Here is a 21,291-nt window from a genome sequence, read left to right as displayed (position 1 = left end):
GAACAAAGAATTTCTATTCATTAGGATTAGGTTGAGCTACATATAATAGGGACTCAAAATAATAGTAGATTGATAAAACAGAAGTTTATTTCAGTATAAAGTAAAAGTCCAATGGTTCAAAGACTTGTGAATCTGCTCCATAAAATTCTCAGGCACCCAGGCTGTCTTCTGTTATGGTGGTCTACCATCCCCATGGCAACCTTGTCCCCATGACCCAAACAATCATAAGTCCAGCCCAGTTTCAAGAAGGGTGAGACAGAGATCCCATCTTATGGTGGACAGATGGACAAAGAATTCACAGCCATGTTCAATCTATCACAATTGAAAATAAGGCCAAACACTGGAATTAGTTGAGTTTTGTACATACTGTTTATGACAACCAAGAGACTTTTTAGAATTGTTCTTGGAGTAGACAAGGTAAGACATCATTTCATTGATTTGGATGAATGGCATGAAATGGCATGGATGACAGAAAGAAAGTAAAATGTCTCAACTTTTACTTTGCTTCTGTTTTCTCTGTCAGAAAGAAATACCAATGAGATAGGAAAGGGCAAAATTAACATTGATATAAGGGAATTTTAGCCTAGATAAACAAACAAACACAGAGAGAGGAAGAATTTAGTTGCTCTAAATTTATTTTTTCTCCTACTTTGAACGACTCAATTTTTCAGGACTGATAAACAACAAACATTTATTGAGCACATACTAAGTGCCTGGCATTCTCACAGATACCTGGGACTGAAAAATAAAAAGTGGTTTCTGACCTCAGGGATTTTGCAAGTTAATATGTACTAAGAAAATATGTCAAATTGCTGAGCTATCAATGATATCTGATGTCTGAGGAATCACAAATAATATGAAACAACATTAGCTGCAATGCTTGGAGAACAAATTGGTCTCAACAGTAATAGAAATGATAAGGCCTATTAAAGAGGATGCAATTTAATGGGATTAAATAAACTTCAAAAGCACAAACACAGGATAGAAGACAAATGACTACAAATGTGAAAAAGGATAAGGGGTTGTTCTAGTTTGCTAGCTGCTGGGATGCAATATACCAGAGACAGAATTGATTTCATAAAAGGGAATTTAATAAGTTGCTAGTTTTCGGTTCTAAGGCCAAGGAAATGTCCCAGTTAAAACAAGGCTATAGAAATGTCCAATCATTATACAATCATCATCAAGAAACATGGCTACAGGAACACAGCTCTACATTTTCAGGCAGTTCCCTCCAGTTTCTCCACTACGTCTTGAATAACAAGGTGATATCTACTTAATGCATAAAAATAACCTCCAGAATAACCTCTCGACTCTGTTTGGAATCTCTCAGCCATTGACACTTTATTTGTCTCATTTCACTCTTCCCCCTTTTGGTCAAGTAGATTTTCTCAATCCCTTGATGCTGAGTCTCAGCTCATTCTAGGGTTTTTCTCAATCCCTTGATGCTGAATCTCAGCTCATTTTCGGATTTCTGTCTCACATTGCTAGGAAAGGTTCACAACTCTGAGAGTCATGTCCCACATAGATAGAGGGAGGGTGGTGAGTTTGCTTGTTGTGTTGGCTGGAGAGAGAGGCCACACCTGAGCAACAAAAGAGGCTCTCCTGGGGGTGACTCTTAGGCCAGTGTGATTGCGAAAACCTTGTGTCTGATGCCCCTTTTATCTACCTTGTCAACAGACAAGTAGAACATATGGAATAAAAATAAATGATTGGGGGAACAAATGTTAAAATAAATTTAGTTTGAAATGCTAGTGATCAATGAAAGGGAGGGGTAAGGGGTATGGTATGTATAATTTTTTTTATTTTCTGTTTTCGTTTTATTTTTCTGTTCTTTTATTTCTTTTTCTGAATTGATGCAAATATTCTAAGAAATGATAATGATGATGAATATGCAACTATATGATGATATTGTGAATTACTGATTATATACGTAGAACGGAATGATTATATGTTAAGAATGTGTTTCTTTCTTGTCATATTTAAAAAAATTAATAAAAATTTTTTTTTAAAAAGTACATTTAAACCTCAAAAAAAAAGAAGAAATGTCCAATCAAAGACATCCAGGAAAAGATACCTTGGTTCAACAAGGCCGATGAAGTTCAGGGTTTCTTTCTCAAGTGGAAGGGCACATGGCGAACACAGGGTTTCTCGTCTGGAAGTGCACATGGTGAACACAGGCATCATTTGCTAGCTTCTTCTCCTGGCTTCCTGTTTCATGAAGCTCCCTGGGAGGCGTTTTCCTTCTTCATCTCCAAAGGTCGCTGGCTGGTGGACTCTGCTTCGTGGTGCTACAGCATTCTCTGCTCTCTCCAAATCTCCATTCCCCAAAATGTTTCCTCTTTTATAAGACTCCAGAAACTTATCAAGACCCACCCAAATGTGTGGAGACTTGTCATCACCTAATCCAGCTTAACAACCACTCTTGATTAAATCACATCTCCAGGGAGATGATCTGATTACAGTTTCAAACATACAGTATTGAATAGGGATTATTCTACCTTTATGAAATGGGATTTTGATTAAAACATGGCTTTTCTAGTGTCCCTACATTCTTTCAAACCAACACAGGGGTTCTAGCCAATTTCAAGTGAAATGTAATTCATAAGACAAGATTGGAAATAAAAGTAATGAAACCCTTAATCACGCTTTTATATAACTAATATCCAGAATATAGAAAAAGACATTCTTACTCTGCATGGATACAATCAGAAGACACCTGCACATTGTGCTCAATATCAGGGGCCTCATTTTACATTCATGTCCAGTTACCAAGAAGAATCCCTAGAGGAATGCCTAGGAAAAGATGATGATGAGTTTGGGAGAAAGGACACATGAGGGGTGAATGATCTTCTAAACTGGTAAGAAGAATGGTTTGGATCAGCCGTGAAAATCAACTTCAAATTTTTGAAGTTTTCATGTGACTCTGACTCATAATGGGAGGAAGTTTCTAAAATTTAGAGAGCTATTTCATGAATAACTGTTTTTATTTACGTAAATTCCATAAATTTTTTTAAAAATTTTATAAAAGAAGTTGTGGGTTTACAGAACAATCATGTATAAAATACAGGATTCCCATATACCAACTGTAGCAGTTTGAAATGATTATGTACCCCAGAAAAGCCATGTTTTAACCCTGATCCAATCTTGCAGGGGCCAGACCTATTATTTAGGGTGAGAAAGTTTGATTGGATTGTTTCCATGGAGATGTGACGCACCCAGTTGTGGGTATGACCTTTTGGTTACCTTACTTCCATGAAGATGGCCTTTTGATGACATGGAGATGTGACTCCACACACTCGAGGTGGGTCTTGATTAGTTTGCTAGAGTCCTTTAAAAGGGGAAACACTTTAGAGAAACCTCAGATGCAGATACTTGGAGAGCAGAAGCGACAGAGCTGAAAGAGTCAACACAAGACCCAGACACTGGGAGATGCTAGGCTCAGCAGATGTCATGATGTGCCATGTGCCTTCCCATGAGATGTTAAGTAAACCAGAATCTGGAGAGAGTCAAGAGAAGCCAAGAAATGAAACCCAGCCCTGAAGAAGCCAAGTGAAGAACCCCCACAGGAAACAGAAGCTGAAAAAAAAAAAGCAATGGAGTCCAGGAACAAGGGACCTGCAGATGCCAGCTGACAGAGGTGTTCTGATGGCAATCAGCCTTTCTAGAGTGAGGTAACCTCTTGTGTTGGTGCCTTAATTGGGACATTTTCACAGTCTAAGAACTGTAAACTTGCAATTTAATAAATCTACTTTTAAAAGCTGTTTCATTTTTTGTCAAACATTAGGGACACCCAAATCAATAGGCCAAGCTCTTGATCTTGAGGCTTACTCTTGTGAAGCTTACATTTGTAGGAGAGAAGCTTAGCCTAACAGTCATCTCTGGAGGACCTCTTTTGTTGCTCAGATGTGGCCTCTCTCTCTCTAAGCCCAGCTCTGCAAGTGAAACCATTGCCCTCCCTGCTACGTGGGACATAACATCCAGGGGTGAAAGTCTCCCTGGTGGTGGGGGAGATGATTACTAGGGACGAGACTGGCTCTGGTACCATGGGATCAACAATGCCATCTTGACCAAAAGAGGGGAACGAAATGAAACAAATAAGGTATCACTGGCTGAGAGAGTCAAAATAGTTGAGAGGCTACACTGAAGGTCACCATTATGCATTCTTCAGCTAGACATTGCTACTTATCATAACTTGCCAACCCCCAACCAAAACCATTCCTGACCATCCTAAAGAATATATAGTACAATATATAAGATTCTACAAAGGTTTCATGTACTAGGGTGACTTTCCAGAAACCAACAGCCTTCAAATGGATCCCTGGACCAGATAAGTCATGAAAAGCAGAGGGACCAACCTCTTCCAAAGTTCAACTTGTTCCATCCTCCTCTCCTATATTATTGACAGCGCCTTTCAAGATGAAAACGTTAGAATGGGCATAGCCCAAATGCCCCTTTAGTGGGAGAAAGATCAAAGGCGATGGTAAAGTTATACAGAGAAGGTAGGGTTTAACAAATGAGTATGATTGCTTAATCATTATATTGATATTTCTTTTAGTCTCTAGGACCTTACAGCAGCTAGAAGTAAAATCCCAAAATTGTGGAATTGTAACCCATACAAGACTCTGAAATCTGTTCTACAACTAATTGTTGCGATATATTTTGAAATTTATTGCTTTTTTGAATGTATGTTATTTATCACAAAAAATAAAAAAATAGAAGGAGGAGTATAACAGAAAAGATAGAATTTAACAAATGAGTAAGACTGGTGAAACATTATATTGATATTTTCTTTCATTTTCAGTGTCTTGGAGCAACTAGAAGAAAAAATGAAAAATCGTGAAACTGTAACGTATACCAACCTTAAAATCTGTTCTATACCTACTTGTTAAAATGTACTTGGAAATTTATTTTTTTTATTCACACACACACACACACACACACACACACACACAAAGAAAACAAAAGCTGTTCCATTTCTGATATATTGCATTCTGGCAGCTTTAGCAAACCAAAACTCCACCCCTGCATTGATGTGGAACATTTATACAATTGGTGATAGCACTTTTTTGTAATTATACTTCCTATCAATTGATGAAAGATTAATAAAATTGTTCTATTAACTATCATTCATAGTTTACTTTAGGTATATTTTTCCATAAACTGCCCTATTATTAATACCTTGTATTAGTTAAAGGATATTAAGGAGACAATGTATGAGCATAAAGAATTTGAAAGTATAAAAATAAGCACAATAGAAATTATGGGGATGAAAGACACCATAGTAGAGATTAAAAATACTATAGACAGTAGTCAATGAGAGGAAGGGGTAAGGGATATGGAATATATGAGTTTTTTCTTTTTATTTCTTTTTCTAGAGTGATGCAAATGTTCTAAAATGATCATAGTGATGAATATGCAACTATGTGATGATATTGTGAGCCACTGATTGTACACCATGTATGGACTGTATGTGTGTAAAAATTTTTCAATAAAAATATTTTTTAAAAATATAATAGGGCACACAACAGCAGGTTTGAACAGGCAGAAGAAAGAATGAATGAGCTAGAATACAGGACAATCAAAATCATACAGTAAGAAGAAGAGATAGAGAAAAGGACAGAAAAAAATGTGAGTAATATCTCAGACTTGAGTGACAGCATGAAGCACACAAATATATACATCATGGGTGTCACGGAAGGAGAAGAGAAAGAAAAAGGGGAAGAAAGAATATCTGAGGAAATAATGGCTAAAAACTTCCCAACTCTTATGAAAGACATAAACATCCATGTCCAAGAAGCACAAAGTACTGCAAATAGAATGAATCTTAATAGACCTACTCTAAGACACATACTAATCAGAACGTCAAATGCCAAAGATAAAGAGAGAATTCTGAAAACAGCAAGAGAAAAGCGACTCACCACATTAATGGCTTCTCAATCCAAAAATGCCTATTTCTCATCAGAAACCATGACAGCAAGAAGGCAGTGTTTAGGACTGAATAATAATTCTTTATCTGGTGAGCTGTCATTCAAAAGTGAGGGATAGTTTAAAATAGTCACAGATAAACACGAACTGAGAGAGTTTATCAACAGGTGTGAAGAAATGAATATTATCAGCAAGGAAAACCATAAGGTTAAATTAAAGCCTAGTAGTACTCTATCTTTAATTTGCACCTTTACTCTAAAATTTTTGTAAGAGTCTAATACAATTGAACAAGAAAAAGGTGTGTTTTCCAATAATGGACATGCAAAATATAAAGTGGTAAAGTGGGACAAAAACAACATAAAGAGAAGAAACAGATGGATATGAAAGCAGAAAACATCTATGCTATTGAAACTAAGTGGCACCTTTTCAAATTAGTAGGTTATAAATGTAGGCTGTATAATATAAACCCCACGGTAACCAGAAAGAAAGTTTTTTAAAAATATACAGCAACAGAAATAAGAAAGGGATCAGTCAGACACATCACAAAAGATCAACTATTCAGAAAAGGAGATTGCAATAAAAGAAAAGAGGGACATTAAAAAAGATACAATGTGTAAAAACCAAGAGATAATATGGTGGAAGAAGCACTGCCTTTACAGCAATAACACTGAATGTTAATGGATTAAGCAACCTAATCAAGAGACACAGTTTGGCGGATGGATAAAAAAAAAAAGCATGATCCAACTATACGATCTATATATTCTTTTTTTTTTTTTTCTTTTTTTTTTATTAATTAAAAAAAGAATTAACAAAACAATTAGAAATCATTCCAATCTACATGTACAATCAGTAATTCTTAATAACATCACATAGTTGCATATTCATCATTTCTTAGTACATTTGCATCGATTTAGAAAAAGAAATAAAAAGACAACAGAATAAGAATTAAAACAATAATAGAAAGAAAAAAAACAAAAAAAACAAAAACAAAAAACCTATACCTCACATGCAGCTTCATTCAGTGTTTTAACATAATTGCATTACAATTGGGTAGTATTGTGCTGTCCATTTCTGAGTTTTTATATCCAGTCCCGTTGTACAGTCTGTATCCCTTCATCTCCAATTATCCCTTCTCTTTTTTTTTTTTTTTTAATTAACGGAAAAAAAGAAATTAACCCAACATTTAGAGATCATACCATTCTACACATGCAATCATTAATTCTTAACATCATCACATAGCTGCATGATCATCATTTCTTAGTACATTTGCATTGGTTTAGAAGAACTAGCAACATAACCGAAAAAGATATAGAATGTTAATATAGAGAAAAAAATAAAAGTAATAATAGTAAAATCAAAACAAAACAACACAAAACAAAACAAAAACCTATAGCTCAGATGCAGCTTCATTCAGTGTTTTAACATGATTACTTTACAATTAGGTATTATTGTGCTGTCCATTTTTGAGTTTTTGTATCTAGTCCTGTTGCACAGTCTGTATCCCTTCAGCTTCAATTACCCATTGTCTTACCCTGTTTCTAACTCCTGCTGAACTCTGTTACCAATGACATATTTCAAGTTTATTCTCGAATGTCCGTTCACATCAGTGGGACCATACAGTATTTGTCCTTTAGTTTTTGGCTGGATTCACTCAGCATAATATTCTCTAGGTCCATCCATGTTATTACATGGTTCATAAGTTTATCTTGTCTTAAAGCTGCATAATATTCCATCGTATGTATATACCACAGTTTGTTTAGCCACTCTTCTGTTGATGGAGATTTTGGCTGTTTCCATCTCTTTGCAATTGTAAATAATGCTGCTATAAACATTGGTGTGCAAATGTCCGTTTGTGTCTTTGCCCTTAAGTCCTTTGAGTAGATACCTAGCAATGGTATTGCTGGGTCGTATGGCAGTTCTATATTCAGCTTTTTGAGGAACCGCCAAACTGCCTTCCACAGTGGTTGCACCCTTTGACATTCCCACCAACAGTGGATAAGTGTGCCTCTTTCTCCGCATCCTCTCCAGCACTTGTCATTTTCTGTTTTGTTGATAATGGCCATTCTGGTGGGTGTGAGATGATATCTCATTGTGGTTTTGATTTGCATTTCTCTAATGGCCAGGGACATTGAGCATCTCTTCATGTGCCTCTTGGCCATCCGTATTTCCTCTTCTGAGAGGTGTCTGTTCAAGTCTTTTTCCCATTTTGTAATTGGGTTGGCTGTCTTTTTGTTGTTGAGATGAACAATCTCTTTATAAATTCTGGATACTAGACTTTTATCTGATATATCATTTCCAAATATTGTCTCCCATTGTGAAGGCTGTCTTTCTACTTTCTTGATGAAGTTCTCTGATGCACAAAAGTGTTTAATTTTGAGGAGTTCCCATTTATTTATTTCCTTCTTCAGTGCTCTTGCTTTAGGTTTAAGGTCCATAAAACCGCCTCCAGTTGTAAGATCCATAAGATATCTCCCAACATTTTCCTCTAACTGTTTTATGGTCTTAGACCTAATGTTTAGATCTTTGATCCATTTTGAGTTAACTTTTGTATAGGGTGTGAGAGATGGGTCTTCTTTCATTCTTTTGCATATGGATATCCAGTTCTCTAGGCACCATTTATTGAAGAGACTGCTCTGTCCCAGGTGAGTTGGCTTGACTGCCTTATCAAAGATCAAATGTCCATAGATGAGAGGGTCTATATCTGAGCACTCTATTCGATTCCATTGGTCGATATATCTATCTTTATGCCAATACCATGCTGTTTTGACCACTGTGGCTTCATAATATGCCTTAAAGTCAGGCAGCGCGAGACCTCCAGCTTCGTTTTTTTTCCTCAAGATGTTTTTAGCAATTCGGGGCACCCTGCCCTTCCAGATAAATTTGCTTATTGGTTTTTCTATTTCTGAAAAATATATATATTCTTTACAAGAGACTCACTTTAGACCCAATGACACAAAAAGGTTGAAAGCGAAAGGTTGGAAAAAAGATAGTCTGTGCAAATAGTAACCAAAAAAGAGCTGGAGTGGCTATACTAATATTGGAAAAAATAGACTTTAAGTCAAAAGCTGTTAATAAGAAACAAAGAAAGACACTAAATATTGATAAAAGGGGCAATCCACCAAGAAGAAATAACAATCATAAATATTTATGCAGCTAACCGTGGTGCCCCAAAGTATATGAGACTGTGGAAAACTGAAGAGAGAAACAGACACCTCTGCAATAATAGCCGGAGACTTCTGTCTCAACAGAACTGTCATCTAGAACATCTAGACACACACTCAATAAGGAAACAGAGAACTTGAATAATATGATAAAAGAACTAGACCTTACAGACTTAGACAAAACATTGCACTCAAAACAACAGGATGTACATTCTTCTCAAGGGCAAATGGATCATTCTTCACGATAGAAAACATGTTGTGTCAGAAAGCAAGTCTTAATAAATTTAAAGAGATTGAAGTTATAAAAAGCATCTTCTCTAATTGTAATGGAATGAGGCTATGAATCAATAAATCACAAAAGTGAAAAGACAACCTACTCAGTGGGAGAAAATATGCGGAAGCCACATATCCAATAAGGGTTTAATATCCAAGTACATAAAAAAAATCTTACAACTCAACAAGAAAAAGACAAACAACCCAATTTAAAAATGGCCAAAAGACTTGAATAGACATTTCTTCAAAGAAGATATACAAGTGGATAAAAAAAAAGTACATGAAAAGATGCTCATCATCATTAGCTATTAGGGAAATGCAAATTAAAACCACAATGAAATAGTTTATACCCAATAGAATGGCCACTATTTTAAAAACAACAGAAAACTACTGGTTTTAGAGAGATTGTAGAGAAATAAGAGCAATAATTTATTGCTAGTAGGAATTGTAAAATGGCACATCTGCTTTGGAAAATAGTTGAGCATTTCCTCAGGAAGATAAGTATAGAATTATGATATGACAAGGCAATCTTGCTACTAGATATATGCCCAGAAGAATTGATAACAAGGACTCAAACAGATATTTGGTCATTGATATTCATAGTAGCATTATTCACAATTGCTAAAGGTTAGAAGCAACCCAATCTCCATCAATTGATTAATGGATAAATGAAATGTGGTATATATATATACAATGGAATATTATTCAGCCATAAAAAGGAATAAAGTCCTGATGCATGCAACAACATGGGTGAACATCGAGGATATTATGCTGACTGAAATAAGCCAGACACAAAAGGACAAATATAGTATGATCTCACTGATATGAATTAATTATAATAAGCAAACTCATAGAATTAGAGACTAGAATGTGGGTTACTGGGGGTAGGTTGGGGTTAGAGAATGGGGAATGGATGCTTAATTTGTACAGAATTTTTATACAAAGGACTGGAAATGGGTGGTGGTGATGGAAGCACATTATTGTGGGTGTAATTAACAGCACTGCATTATATAGGTGATGTGGTTAAAAGGAGAAACAAATGTTACTAGAATAAAAATTTAAAAACGAAACATAGGGCTGTATAACACAGTGACCCTATTCTAGATGACAGATTATAGTTTATAGTACAAATATTGGCATATTCTTTCATGAATCAAAGCAAATATAATCACTGATACAAGGTGTCAATAATAAGGTGCTATGTGGAAAAAAATACACCGTATGTTAACTATGGATGATAGTTAACAGAAATATTTTAATAATCTTTTGTCAATTGTAACAAATGTAACTACTGTGCTTTTAAAAAATGTACAGTTACAAAAAAGTGTTATCATCAATTGTAACAAATGTTCCACAGCAATGCAAAGTGTTGGTAGTGGGTTGGTATACAGGAATCCTGTATTTTATGCATGATTGTTCTGTAAATCCACAACTTCTCTAATAATTTTTTTATAACTACATCTTAATAAAAAAAACTGTAGAAAAATAGCTTAGCCTATACTTAAAAGCCTACCTGACTTTTAAAGGCCTCTAAGTATTAACTAAAGAGGTAAAGAAGCAAATGTTCCCCAAAGAGAAAGCACTAGAGCAACTTAGCTTCTCTTGTACAAGAGTCATCCTAGATGGGAAATACACCATTCCTGGAAATAATGCAATGCCAGAATGAGGCATGGAGTGGATGCAACAAGCCCCTTTTCCACCCCCAGTTCCCAAAATCAATTTAGAATGCTGACCTCAGATAGAGAATATGTCCGATATTAAACTGATAAGAGCAGATACTAAACTTGATGTTAACCAAAAGGCAGAGAACCGACACTGTATGCTGCCATCCTGCCAAGCCTCACTGACATTTCTCTATTACATTCATGTTCACATAACCATGTTCCTGAGCTTATCTGGTTTTCACAGTCTTCCAAAACAGCAAAAACAGAATCATATATTATAAGCTTTCTAACAATATAATGCTAAAAACATGTCATGAGAAGTTAAGATCTTGGATTTCAATACTTGGCTTCTTGAATATAAAATCCCCCTTCACTCCTTGGCTGCATGTAATTCAGTGTTTGAATATCCCTCTCCTACACCTTTCTCTACTTCTACCCGTGCTTGCTTTTGGGTCTTTCACAGTAAAATCCTCTTAGGGCTTCCAAATGGAGGAGCAGATAATTGATTGCGTTTTAAAAATACCTTTATATATTCATAAAGTGAAAAGAGAGCACAAAACATTGAGAAGCAGACAGTAGGGCAAGGTATGCATTACTAGAAATTTGAATTTAAATACCACTCCCTCTGCAATTAAAGAAGTGGTTGCTCGAAGACAGAAGGTAGAGTACAGGTTACCAGAGGCTGAGGGGAGGGGGTATAGGGAGGTAAGGCCTAATTGGTTCAGGGTACATGTTTGGGGTGATTGAAAGTTTTGGTAATGGATGGTGGGGAGGTAGCATAACATTGTGAATGCGATTAATGCCATTGAATCATATGCTTGGGAAGGTTGAGAGGGGAAATTATATGTTGTATATTTGTTACCACAGCTAAAAAGAGAGAGAGAGAGAGAGAGAGAGAGAGAGAGAGAGAGACTAAAGAGACTGAGGCAACTAAATGCAATACTTGATTCCAGAATAGAACTTATATTGAAGGAGAAAATATCTACAAGGGCATTAATGGGACAATAGACAAATATTGGAATATGAACTGTGTGCTTTTTTATAAATGCTAAGTTTACTGAATTTGATGACTGTACTTAAGGTAGTTATATAAGTGAATTCTTAAGAAATGTATGTGTAAGTGTTAAGTGTTAGAGGAGAACCATGTGTATGCAAGGACTTTCAGATGTTTAGAAAATAGATGGATGGATAGATAGACAGATAAGATAGATAGATGCATGCATACATAGAGACATAGATGGATGATAGAATAATATAAGGAATATGGTGAAATGCTGAAAACTGGTAAATCTAGGTATCTGGGTGGGATATGTTAGAGTTCTTTGTATTGTTTTTCTATTATTTTTGCAACTTTCCTGCAAATTTGAAGCTATTTCAAAATAAAAAGTAAAGAATGTGTGGGATTCAGATAAATCAGGGCTTATAGAGAAATTTATACATTAAGTGCTTATATTAGAAAAGAAGAAAGACCAAAATGAGTGCTAACAACTTTTATATCAACTAGAATAAGAAGAGCTAATTAAAACCAAACTAAGCAGAATGAAGGAGAAATAAAGAGGGGGAAAAATCTATGAAATAGAAAACATTAAAGTAGTATAGAAAACTGATGAACCTAATAGATTGTCTTTGAAAAAATCAATAAAATTGCTAAATTTCTAATAATGATTATTAGGGAAAAAGAAAAAAGTTGCAAATAAACAATATCAAGAATTGAAAAGGGAGCATTACTAAATATAATAACAGACATTAAAAGAATGTCCATAAATTCAAACATTTTAGATGAAATGAACAAATTCCTTGAATGACACAAAATACCAAAGCTCATTTAAGAAGAAATAGATAACCTGAATAGCTTTATATCTATTAAATAACTTGAATTAATAGCAAATAATTTTCCTTCAAAGAGAAGTTAAACTCAGACAGCTTTACCAGTCAATTCTACCAAACATTTAGGAAATCAATAATATCAATTTTACACAAAATCTTCCAAAAAATAGAAGAGGAGGAAACACTTCTGAACTCATTTTATGAGGCTAGAATCATCCTGACACCAAAACCAGAGAAAGGCATAACAAATAAAACTATAGGCTGATATCCTTCATGTACTTTAATGCAGAAATCCTTAAGAAAATATTAGCAAAATAAATACAGCAATATATAAAAGGGATAATCCATTACAACAAATCAGGCATTATCCCAGGATGTCAGATTGACTCAACATTCAAAAATCAATCAATATACACTAACATATTGAAAGACTAAAATAAAATAAATATAAATTATCTCAATAATGCAGGAAGAGTTTTGACAAAATTTAATATCTATTCTTGATTTTCAAAAAATACAACTCTGCAAATTAGAAACCGAAGAGAACTTTTAGAATCTGTTGAAGGAAATATATGAAAAATGTACAGCATACATCATATTTAATGGTGTATGCCAGAATACTTTATTTCTAAAATTGGAACCAAGACAAGGATAACTGCTCCCACTCCTTTTCTCCAACTGGAGAACCTAGACAGTACAATAAAAAGAAAAGGCATATCAGGTAAAAAGAAATAAAATTGTCTTTTTTCACAGATAAAATGATTGCCTATGTAAAAAATCCTAAGGAATCTTAAAAAATGATATTAGAACTAATAAGCAAATTTTAAAAATCACAAAACAACGTAATTATAAAAATGGTAATGTATTTATATATTGCAGCAAAAAATGGAAATAAAAAATAAATACTATTTTATAATAGCATCAGAAATGCAATTTTTAGGGGTAAATGTAGTAAGATATGTGGAATACCTGCACACTTTGAAAACTTAAAATATCTTTGAGAACCTAAATAAATGGAGATATTTGATGTCCATGAACTGAATGACAAAATGTTGTTATGATGCTAATTCTCCTTAAGTAGACCTTTAGAGTCAACCCAATATCAATCAGAATCCCAGCAGGCTTCTTTGTAGAAACTGATGAGCTAATGCTAAAATTCATATGAAAATGCAAATAATTAAAAATAGACAAAATGACTGAAGAAGAACAACATGGAAAATTTACAATACCAGATGCACAACTTGCGGACTGGGAGAAAATACTTGCGAATTACATATCTAATAAAGTACTTAAACTTAAATATGTGAAAACCCCCTGCAACTCAATAATAAGATGAGAATCTAATTTTCTAAATTTAAAAGTGGGAAAAAGATTTGAACAGACACTCCATCAAAGAAGATAGATGAATGACAGATAAGCACATGAAAATATGCTCAACACTATTAGTAATTGAGGAAATGCAAATTAAAATCACTGTATAATATCAGCACACATATTCACTCCAAAAGCAAAAATTTTAAAAAACTGACAGTATCACTGCTGGTGTGGATGTGGAGTAATTGGAACCCTCATAACTTGCTAGTAGCAATGCAAAATAATACAGCCACTAAGGAAAACAGTTTGGTAGTTTCTTATAAAGTTAACATATTCCTGTCATATAACCCAGCAATCGCATCTCTAGATAATAATCCAAGATAAATGAAAATGGCCATCCAAAGACTTTTACCCACACACTGAGAGCAGCTTTATTCATAATAGCCGAAAGCAACAACCCAAATATCCGTCAACTGGTAAATATATAAAGTATATACATAAAATGGAATTAAACTCAAAACTAAAAGAGGCGCCAACTACTGATACAAGAAACAATTTGGATAAATCCCAAAAGCATTTTGCTAAGCGAAAGAAGTCAGACACAGAAAGGTATATACTGTATGTTGCCATTTATATGAAAAGCTAAAACTATAGCGACTGAAATTAGATCAGTGATTCCTAGGAACCAGAAGGGACTGCAGAGAATTGATTGGAAAGGGGCATGAGGGAACGTTTAGGGATTATAAAATATCATCTATCATGATTTTGGGCGTGGGTACCTGACTGCATTAGTCAAAGCTCACAAAATTAAATTGTGAGTATACTTAAATTGGTAACTGTTTTATGTAAATTATACCTCAATAAAGTTGACCAAAGAACAATACTACAAGAGCAGCAACAAAAGAACTAAGTCATTTTTCCAGGATGGCAAGGAAGGAATTCCTGTACAGGCAAGAAGAGCAAGCTACATCAGTTATTCTCCAGCCCACTGCAGCTGAGTCATCGAGACTGCTCTTTACAAATTAAAGCCCAGCCCCCCACACCAGAAGTTTTCTGCCAGTGGATCTGATTCTATTGGACTAAACCAGAAAAATTCAAAGGCATCTAATACTAAACACTGAAATTTCACTGCCTTTGTTTTTTTTCTCTTTTTAGAGTTTAAATGGAGTTAATTTGGCAGTATCATTGTTCCTTACCTCTCTCTGCACTTGGTTTTCTTGCCAAGCATATTTTCAAAACCATTAGGCAATATGCTGAATGGTTGAGCAATTTCAGCTTTAAAATGTAGGTTATAGAGAAACTGAAATACTTTAGGCCACAGCTGAGATACAGTAACCCGAGAACATATGTGAGCTTCCCAGATGGACTAATCCCAAGGGAACATATGTAGATGTGCAGTTATTATGAACCATCAGAAACCTCTGAAAATTAAGCAGTTTTCAGAGTGTGTGTGTGTATATGTATGTGTGTGTATAATTAATTTATATTATTCAATACACCCCTTTAAATCTTACTTTCTATGCCTTAATAGTTGTCTGGAGACCAAGATATTTTACAGACTGTTTTTTTAGATTTACCACGTGAATTTGGGAAGCTAAGTCTTTTTCCTTATAGAAGTGGGACATTAGGAGAATGTATTTTCCAGTTCTACATCAAAGAGGAATTTCAAAGACAAGGAATATGTAAACCGATTTGTCTTTCTTGATTTACCTTTTTGGTGTACTCAGATCTCTTTTTTTCTCTTGTTCCTTCAGTCTCTCACCTAACTTTATTCATTTTCTTCTTTAATCATTTTCTTCTTTGTAATCAGTGATATAAGCTGTTTAACATCCATTCTCTGAGGACTGAAATTGTTGAGGCAAATTTTTAGTGTAACAGTCAGATGAGTCTTTATTTTTTCTGATTGATTCTCTCTTCACATCTTATTTATGTTTCTTATATCCTCGTGACATTTAGCACAATTCTAGGCACGGAACTAATACCCCATTTTTTGGCTTCTAAAAAACTTTTTTTCACAGCTAGAAAATCTCAAATAAGGGTACACTTCATAATCTACATGTTCATTTAATGTCACATGCTTTCCATTTGCTCAGAAAACTAATTAAATTGATGACGTCTTCAAATTGAGGAAAGATGGTATATGCCGGCTGGGTATCTCGTATTCTCTGCAGAAAATGAAGACTTCAACTTATATCAAGCTAAGTAGTTTATGCATATGTTCTTCATTAACAAGACATTAGGAAGGGTACAGTATAGAATTAGTGGCAGAGAATATGCCCATTACCTTTAACTTCTTTTCCTTTCCTTCTCCTCCAACATTTTTTCTTCTTTCCTACTCCTCCAATTCCCTCTTCCCATTCCATACTCAGTGTCAAAGATGCAAATGACCAGTCTATGCCTGAGTTTTCTACAAGATTGAACAACCTCGAATGATTACTAGTTCAAAATGCTATTCATTGTTAATAAAAAATGGGGGGAAATGGAGAAGTTATTTCCTTATCAAATTAAAGTATTTCAAATCTACCTTAATTTGTAATAACAGATCTAGAACCCACATTTCCTAAATTCCTGCTATCTTTTCTGTCTACCACAATATGCCAGGAATGTGTCATACCAGCGACACTCTTGTGCTTCAGAACTAGAGGAATTTTAGACAAAATGATCATATGGTAAATGAATTTCATGTATATAAAGGCAAGGTGTTCACAAAATGAGTTGTCATGCTCAGTACAACAACTGGAACTCAGCAGATTTTGAGTTTGAGGTCCATCAAAATGTCGTGACATGTGTTTAATTATAGTTTTGTATGCTAGAAATGTATTTATTTGAGAAAGAACAAAATCATAGAGTGCCTGAGGGAAATGTTTTTCAATATTAGGAAAAAAAATACCATTTGGTCTAATCATCCATCAAAATGTTAGAATTGCACAGTGCAAATAAATACTTAATGACTAGATGTTTATTTCTTTCCTTCCTCTCAGGTGTTTTTTGCACTTCACTTTTATTTGATATACAAAGTAAACTTCATTGATATCTATTATAATACTTTCTAGATAGCATCAAGGAAAAACAGGTAGACTAAAGGGAGTACACTTTAAAGCGCACTTTAAAAGCCTCCACTGAAATGTGCTATGATTTGAACAATAAGTATAATGTTTGTATTTTTTTTCCCTCCAATATTCTGTATTTTGTTTTTTGGACCAAACCATAGTGACATTTTTGAGTATTGCTATGTAGATGCCTCGTTGCTACTATCTGCATTCATATTGGGCAAAAACTGTCAAGAAGTCAACCATAAAAAACACCAGAGTAGAGAACAATAATTTGACAACTTCTAATTTGAAAGTGACCTCCAATTTGCCTTTTATATAATTATGACTTGTTACTTCTCTTGCCTAGACTCTTCATCTTAAGGCCCCTGCTTTGGCTGAATTTAATAGTGGAAGAAGAAAGAAATTGTCTTCTGAGTATCCAATTAAGTAGATGTTAAATTTTCAAGATATTCCTGTATTCTTTTATCACAAGTGAACACAGAAGCCAATTTAAGGAAATAAACAGTTGTAAAATTTCCATTTGCAAATATTTCTAATTTCAGATATCATAGGAAACTTGAAGGAAAAAAAGCATTGGTGAGGCTAATAGTAAAATCTGGTCTCTGAACTGCTGAGATAATAAATGCTTTATAAGATTTTTCAACCTGCAACGATTTTGGAAATAACGCACTTAAATATTAATGAATATTGAGGCGAAGAAAGGAAAGAAAGAAACAGAAGAAACTTCCAGGTGCCCTCTGTGGCCAATGAAGATGCGTGCTTGTCCTGCGACAAGAAACCCAGCAGTTGTCAGGAAAAGTGATACTCCCAGAGACACAGAGAGGATACAGCTAGTGGTAGAGGTAGATCCTGACACAGAAGCAGAAAGAAAGAGACAAGTCACGAAACTGTCGTTGTCATCAGATCAGAAACTGGGCTGTAACTATCCCCTTCTCTGGTAGGGGATCTTGTAGGAGATCTCCTTCCAAGATTAGATACGAGAATGTTGGATCTGCTTTTGGAGATGAGAACTTGAAAAGGAAGATCGAGGGGTGAGGCAGTTCCTATGACTGCTAGTGGCAGGGGAATGAAAGTTCCTCTATAGAAAATGGCAGTCTTAACCTCAGGGCTCCCTGCTTTAAGGCTGCTTCTTTGACACTGTCTTGGCCAGAAAAGTTAGTAAGAAAAAACAAGCATTACTTTCCCTAAGAAGTATCAGATTATCATCATTTAAAGAGTTCATACCTAATCTTTTTAAAATTTGTAATTAATTAATTAAACTTTTTATTTTGAAATAATTTCAAACTTGTAGGACAGTTGGAAATAATACGAACTCCACACAGAGACATCCAACACATACACACACACAGATACCCAGATCCAAGAACTATTAATGTTTTCCACATTTGCTATAAAATTCCATCTGTCTACCTTTCTCTCTCTCTCTCTCTCTCTCTCTCTTTTCTGGACAACTGAGAGACGGCTGTATACAACTTGTTCCTTAAACATTTAATGCTTCTATGTACATTTCCTAAGAACAAGGATATTTACTTATGTAACCACCTTAAGAAGAGCTATCAAGTTCAAAAACTTTAGCCTTGATATAAAGCTTACATTTTATATGTAATGTCCTTTTGGGCATTTTATTCACCATTATTAGATCCATTTGGGGACCATGTGTTGCCTTTGTTGCTACTGTCTGTTTAATCTCTCTCTCTCTATAATTTTTATAATTGGTAACATATATACGTCATGAATTTTCCCATCTCAACTACTCCCAAACACACTCCCATCACACTCACAGTGTTGCCAAAACTTTCCCATCAGCCCAAACAGAAACCTTGCACCCATGAGGCATTAATCCCCCTTTATCTTCCTTCCCCACCTCTGATAACTTGTTCTCTACTTTCTGTGTCTATGAATTTGCATATTCTAGTTGTTTCATAGAAATGGAATCATGCAATATTATACCTTTGTGTCTGACTTTTTCACTCAACAGGATGTCTTCAAGGGTTGCCATGTCATAGACTGCACCAGCTCTTCACTCCATTAAAAGGCTGAATAATATTCCATTGTATGTACATACCACATTTTGTTTATCCACTCATCTGCTGGTGGACTTGGATTGCTTCCACAGTTTGGCTGTTATGAATAATGCTGCTATGAACATTGGTGTCCATATATCTGGCTGAGTACCTGCTTTCCATTCTTTTCAGTATATTCCTAGATGGGAGATTGCTAGGTCATAGGGTCATCTCTAATTTTAAATCACTATTAGGAATGAGGCTTGCTTCTCCTTTCCTGCCTTTGCTTTTTCATCTACCTCTGACACTGCAGACTTAAAAGAGAAAAGAAGTCCCTCAGGTCTATACTTCCACACTCTTTTCCCCAGGTCCTGGTGGCTGGAGATTTGGAGGTAGCTGGTAGGGATGAGGGAGCTGTGGCCAGAAAGCGGTAGCGGTTGTTGGCCATTTTACCTAAGACCTCATGCACACAGCTCTTAGCTTTCTTTAGACTCAGAGTGGAGCTCCTGCTACAAAATGGTGAATCAGGGACAAGTCTGAGTGTGACTAGACTGGACAGCATGTAGGTACTGGCCAGGGAAATGAGAGCATGGATGCTATATGTCCAACCCCAGCCTTTGTTTTCTTGTCTTTGTCCCAGCTGCCCAGAGCTGAACCCACTGAGTCCTTCCTCTTTCCATTCCACCTTACCCCCTGTGACTCCCAACTTGACGTGGCACCTGCTGCTAGATTTAAGGTGAGAAGGATTGAGCAGCCTAAGCCTCTCTTCCTGCAGTCTAAGGTTTAACCTAGGGGTGCTTCAGTATGGGGTCATCTGTTATCGAATTTCTAAGTTCCTGTGCAGTTTCCCAAATTAAGTCTCTTCTCCTCCTTTTGTTCCCAAGTCATAGAAACTGGACTTAAATTCTGTCACAATCGACTTGCTTAAGCCTCCAATGCCCTCATTTAAAAGATCTAATCTTCAGCTTTTATCCAAAAACTAAAAGAATGATTTTGAAAGGAAAATAATTTAAGAGGTAACTTCTCTCTTCCCCTATTCTATCAGTGAGCTAAGTTTTAAGTAGGCACTGGAGAGGCTGCCTACCTCATTCCTATACTCATTCACAGAAATACCTTCTCCAAATATCTTTCCCCCACCCCCTCAATGGGTAGGCACTGGGAATCAAACTTGGCATGGCAGGCGAGAATTCTGCCACTGAACCATGGTCGTACTGCCCTCCAAGTATCATTTTAATGTAACACTTTGACCATGTCCTTGTTTATGCTCTTCTTGTTTCTAAAAAATTATTTGAGTTGGTTCCCAAAAATGATTAATTCAGAAGGAAAAGAAATAGAGAAAAATGGGTTATGAGGAGCAGAGTAGATACTAAAAGCCCTACCATTACTAAGAAGGAATATAAAACACAGCTTTAAGTTTCCTAGCAGCAAAGGCAAAGAAGGAAATGCAATACTTGAGAGGAGAAAGCATACTAAGTCTTTATAAGAAATGAAGTTTATCCTCTTATCAAACTGAGAAAAATTTTATACAAGAGCATTCTCTGGGGGGTAAGGGGGAGATTCAGTGGAAAATATTTTCAGCCAAAGCTATATAGAAAATGAAGAAGAACTTTTTTGATAAAAGTGCTATGGGGGCACAGAGAAAAGAGCAATTCATTTTGACAGGAGGTGGAGTAGAAAAGCTTTCACCAAGGAGAATGCTGTATTAGCCCTGAGTGCAATTTCACCTGGTAGTAACTAGAGAATGGGGATCTTCCTGAAGCAAAAGGCATAAAGCTTGAAAGTCAATTGTATGTTCAGGGAAATATCAAAAGTCTGTGGGACCAGGATATAGGGACATAAGGAGATGGGATAGTAGAGGACTTGGCTGCATATCCTGGGTCTCTTGCCTTTGGAGGATGTTCTCCAAGTTTCATGAACCAGAAACAGTGGCATCTGTGGTTCTTGTAGCTTACTGGAAGGTTATTCCTTTACCACTCCTGAGCTTCTGTCAAATCTAGTCAGACCCTTAGTGCTTCCCATGCAGAGCAGATGCTGTGGGCATCTTGCTGTATGCTGGCTCAGTCTAGATGAG

The 21,291-nt window shown here is 35.5% G+C and overlaps 1 long non-coding RNA gene and 1 other non-coding gene across 2 annotated transcripts; one reads left to right on the top strand and one right to left on the bottom strand.

Moving 5' to 3' along the window:
- The first annotated feature begins 232 nt into the window (after positions 1–232).
- LOC143682795 (uncharacterized) lies at positions 233–20,023 on the top strand. Its single transcript, XR_013175279.1, has 4 exons — positions 233–417; positions 4,802–4,844; positions 19,196–19,270; positions 19,861–20,023. It is a non-coding gene; the product is annotated as an uncharacterized LOC143682795 (long non-coding RNA).
- On the bottom strand, positions 10,984–11,173 carry LOC143685486 (U2 spliceosomal RNA). The gene has a single exon (XR_013176707.1). It is a non-coding gene; the product is annotated as a U2 spliceosomal RNA (small nuclear RNA).
- Positions 20,024–21,291: the final 1,268 nt, after the last annotated feature.

This window comes from Tamandua tetradactyla, chromosome 5, assembly GCF_023851605.1.
Source record: "Tamandua tetradactyla isolate mTamTet1 chromosome 5, mTamTet1.pri, whole genome shotgun sequence".
NCBI classification, from domain to species: Eukaryota; Metazoa; Chordata; class Mammalia; order Pilosa; family Myrmecophagidae; genus Tamandua; species Tamandua tetradactyla.
Note: the sequence above shows the minus strand (reverse complement) of the source record. Positions and strands in the feature narration are given on the sequence as shown.